Genomic DNA, 5,358 nt, shown 5'->3' on the forward strand with positions numbered 1-5,358 from the left:
CGAGATAAACAGACCGCTGAAATCATATTGTTGGAGTTCACTGCCTTGGAGAATAGGCTATTTATAAGTATTACATGTTCACAGTTGTTAATTGACTGTATATGTTTGTGAGGAGTGTTGTGATGAAGACCTACTTTATGTTTTCAGTTAATGTACTCTGCAAGCTTAGAAGACTTAATTACTGTAAAGGTCAAAGAGTCAAGCCTTGTGGGTTTTTGAAGGACTTCTATCCGTTAGCTGACTGTCTAGCTCTGCATAAGCATACGCACTGCGAGGGCAGTACAAGGAACAAATAATGACTATTATTAAAACTCTGTTCTCACTTTGGTATGTTTGCTGTTTACTGTCAATGTATGTATGTGATAGTAAATAAGGAAGGGGATGTCACTGTGAACCATACATGGAGTGGAAACAACACACTGGCATCAGTAACACGATTAACTGATAACGTCTGTTTCCTTATTTTCAGTCTTGGTAGATATTCTCTTGTTCTGTTAAACAGGACGTACAGACATTTGTAGATCAACTCTATAGTTACTGAATCCTTCAGATAAACCAGCTCCATTCATATAGTTCATTCAAACAGCACTAGCCTCACTGTCTAATAACACTCACCACTTAAATGTTGAGGTTCAGATTTGCAACAAAGAACCTGATGTGCTTAATATTTTACATCATGACATTGACTATCCATCCATTGTCTATAATGCTTATCAATATAGGGTGATGGGATGAAATGAAGCCAATCCCAGCTGACATAGAGTGAAGGCGGGGTTCATCCTGGACAGGTAACTAGTCGATCACAGGGCCGGCACATATGTAGACACACACTCATATCCACACACTAGGACAATTTGGAGTCTCCAATCAACCGACTGTGCATGTGTTTGGACTGTGGGAGGAAGCTGGAGTACCCAGAGAGCAGGCAAAGGGAGAGCATGTAAACTCCACCCAGAAAAAGACCCAAGATTCAAACCAGGAACCTTCGTGCTAAGAGGCTGAAACTCATCAATAAAAACTACAAAAATGAACATCGAACAATCCATTTCTTGACTCAAACCAGTTTTTATCTTGGTCAGATTGTGTGAATTAAACGTCCTACAAAGTAAATGCAGATGTACAGTACCTGGTGCAGTGAGAAGAAGGATGATGATAAATCCACTTGATGCTGCTGTTAAACTCATCACTGCTCCTCTCATCTCTCTGTGTGACTTCAGACACAATAAAACACATCAGCTGCTGATCAGTGTATGAAAGAAAAACATCAATCTGATCAAAAACCAGTTCTCGTCTGACAAGGCAGGAGGGTGATGATCGTTTGTGCACAGTGCAGTGGGCAAGAGACAGAAAGAGCAAAACAGACTTCCTTCCTCTTTACACTATGAATATTCATGAAGTCAATACAAGTGTGACAGACAGTCATGTTGTCGTCTTACAAACTACTGATAAAGTCTTGACAGGGACAAGGAGAACTGAAGAAAAGATCAAAACCTAAAAAGATTTTCATTTGGATGATCTTTCTAATCTTTAATTCAAACTTAAACTCTAGTGTCAGAAAAATCAAACCACATTTCCGGAAAAAGATAGCCCAACACTTCAGAGACAGCAGAGACAAGGAGGCCGCAGCCTTGGATTCAGACCATCATGGACTTCAAATCTGTCTGAACAAACTCTGGCTTTTAACACAGTTTGAAATCCTAATATTTTAGCAACTATGGTCTTATTATTTATTGGTTTTGCTGTTTTTTATCTGTTGTGCTTTCTTACTGAATGTTGATTTGTTCACTGTTTTTTGTGAAAAGCACTTTGGTCAACTTGGTTGTTTTTAAATGTGCTCTATAAATAAATTGGAAATTGGAATTGGAAACTCAAGAACTTCTTTGCACAATTTGAGGCACAAAACACCACATCTGCACAGAGGACATACATGACCCAAAGCCACCACCATCACTCCAGTGTCAATAAAAGCCTCTCTATCACACTGGTATGACAACCACCCTGTTGAGTCCCATCATCATGACAAAGTGCTTTGAAAGGCTGTTCATGCAACACATCAAATCCATCCATAACTCTACACCAACATACAGCACCAACCTCTTAATTCATTTTGCAGATGACACCACTGCGGTGATCGAGACAAACTGCAGGAACCAGGTGAACCAACTGCCCATGTGGTGCACTGACAATAATCTCGTTAACTAGATGTGGCAAGGTGAAGAGGGCCCGGGCGGGGATTGAACCCACACCTCCCGGGTAAGAGTCATGCGCGCTTGCCAGTCACCCAAAGGGACATCCCCTTGGCCAAGTAGCCAGGGCACATGATCAATTGGAGGCATAGTGACAGGACCACCACTGTCACATCTCTCCCCCTCTTTTCACAAGCACGTCCTCGTGCTTCCGCGCAGGCTGCCACACATTAGGAATCCATGGACCCACCACTAGTGCTACATGGATCCTGCCAACAACGCCAGAATGTGGCAAGGTGAAGAGGGCCCGGGCGGGGATTGAACCCACACCTCCCGGGTAAGAGTCATGCGCGCTTGCCAGTCACCCAAAGGGACATCCCCTTAGCCAAGTAGCCAGGGCACATGATCAATTGGAGGCATAGTGACAGGACCACCACTGTCACATAGACAAAACAATAAAAGAGACTATCATGTAACATCTGCTGTGACATTTCAGCTCTGTCGGGAGCAAACCTGGGTTGATCAGCTGCACCTGTGGACCTAGTTTAGAAAAGAGGGAAGTAAAATTTCTATTCATGCACTCACTTAAGTATCTATGGGTGGATGCTACATTTTGCCCCACACAACAAGATATGGTGAACAATCTCATCTCACTCACATTGAAGGTTAATTTTTGGTTATTTGATAAGTTGTGACTAAACAGAGAGAGGATGGTGATGTTATTAAAAATCCTGTGACAGACAAAGTGACTCCAGATTCAGAAGTATATTCACCTTCTGGTTTGTTTGTCGTCAACCTGAACTTGTAAACAGCTGAGTCGCTCTCTCTCAGGTCCGTGATTCTCAGAGTGCAGTCGTTGTCACCACAGAGATACTGAACACGACCTGAGTACTCTGAGTCATTATTTGTTTTTTCAACTGTAGTATCACAGCCATTTACCTTGGATGGGAATCTGTAGGTAAAGTATATTTCTACTGTTCATCCTTTAAAAGGCACAGGTCTGAGTGCCAGTGTAATTCACTCCACAGTCATTCTGTCCATGTATCACTGTAACAGAGAGCACAGCAGAAACCACAGTGAGATTCATAGCAAAGTGTATACACACAAACAAATAAACACACGTATATCAATATACACACTATACGGTATCACTGGGGAAATAGTTTTTCCTACTGTGGTCTCTTCCTTTTTATTCACTTTCAAACTCATGATGTTCATAACATAACATTTCTGACTTGTTGATGTTGCTGCACAGATATGAGGAAGTCCAGACAGAAAACCACTGGACCTTTGAATCTTAACGCAGCTGTAATGAGCAGCACGTGACAAATAAATAACCACTTTGGTGTCTGAAATGTCTTTGTTGCTTTTTTGTGATAGTATAATCACTGTCAACCATAAAGCGAGTGGCAACACCACACTCACAAGTCATCAAAAAAGGGGGAAGACATTAAAGCAGAAGTAAGTGGTCCGGTCGTTTTCGCTAATGCTGCGTTCCAGGCAGGCTTTTGAAATCGTAAATTACAGCTTCAAGTCACAACTTACGACTTTGTAGCGTTTCAGGCAACCCACTCGTGTTTTTCCGACCTGTTTTACCGGTGAAAGTCACTATAACGGCCACTCGTAACTTCCGACCGGTGAACTCGTACCAGATCGAACTGGTACCACTTCACGGTCGGAAAAATACGAGTTTCCTTGAACGCACCATAACAGTCCTCGTCCCTACGTCGCCACATTCACGGCGTCCCTTGGCTGCACACAAAGCCCTGCATGCCGTTCTCTCTCCTCATTGGATAAAAACTGTAGGATACGATAAATGTTTTCTCTTCGGCTCAGAGCAGAGCAGAGGGACTGACAGACCCGTGTTTCAGTCCAAACACTCTATGTAAGTGATTGCTGTCGGAAGATATAACTATTTAAGACTTATATTAACACAAATATATCACTTACTTCTGCTTTAACAACATTTAGTTCCTCATTTTGAACCATGATAAGTGTTATGTAATTACCTTAGACAAAATATGAAGACATTTGGAGTATAACTCTGCAGTTACAACAGCTCTACATTTATACAGTTAATTCAAACAGCTCTACCTTCACTGACTGACTGACACCACTCATGTGTTCGGGGTTAAGAGATACCAAAATGATGCTTGTGTGAAAATGTTTACAGTGACAGATCTAAGGACTTAGATTTAAAAGAAAAAACAGAGTGTGAAACAAGTGCACATATCAACAACATAGTAAGAAAGGGATATGGTCGAGCAGAGTTAATCCAGATGTACATTACCTTGTACAATGAGAAGAAGGACAACAACAAATCCACTCAATGCTGCTGTTGCACTCGTCAATGCTCCTCTCATCTCTCTCTTTGTGACAGAAATGTTAAAAAAGACTCTTACAGTAGACAAAAGAGTTGTTCCTCTCTTCAAGGCATGCAGTTGCTGTGGGGACAAGAGACTTCCTTCCTCTTTATATTAAAAATATCAATGAAGAAAATGCAAGTAACTTTTGTCCCTCTGCTTTTGACTTCAGGACAAGTGAAAAATATCTTGGCAGGAAAATCTTTCAGAGGACCCTCTACACCTGCATGAAAAGAAGAACAACAAAAGTTCATGTAAAGATGTTGTGTTGGCTGCTGAACCATTGGTACCTAAATGATAATGAATTTGTGGCTGTGCTGATCCCCATTGGATATGCTTGTCCAAACTCTGAAGGTTCTAAATAAAGACATGCAACTTAAATTAAATGTATACAGATAAGATATATGAGGTGCTGATGTGTCCACACAGAAATATTTCAGTTCACAATAAGTTAAAGAAACTCTGAATTTTTCCCGAACAACTTTTTCATGTCGCAGCTTCAGGACACTTTTTGGACGAGTCAAAAGTGAGCACTATCCGCCGCCATTATATGAAAATCCATTACCAGCCGGACCCCCCAGAAACTCCAAAAGCTTTTGATAACCCAGAAAGTTCACCGAGCCTTTGGCATGACGGTGAGTAGAAAATTGGTGAATTATTGATTTTGGGTGAAGTATCCCTTTAAGGAATGTGCAAACCAGCTCGCAGGAGTCTTCACCGACATATTCAACATACTAGCCCTTACTATAGTCCTCTGGTCCACCCTGCCTCAAGTCCTCCATCATAGTTCCTCTGCCTAAAAAGCACAA

The sequence above is a fragment of the Trachurus trachurus genome (assembly GCF_905171665.1).
Source record: "Trachurus trachurus genome assembly, chromosome: 1".
In the NCBI taxonomy this organism is placed as follows: Eukaryota; Metazoa; Chordata; class Actinopteri; order Carangiformes; family Carangidae; genus Trachurus; species Trachurus trachurus.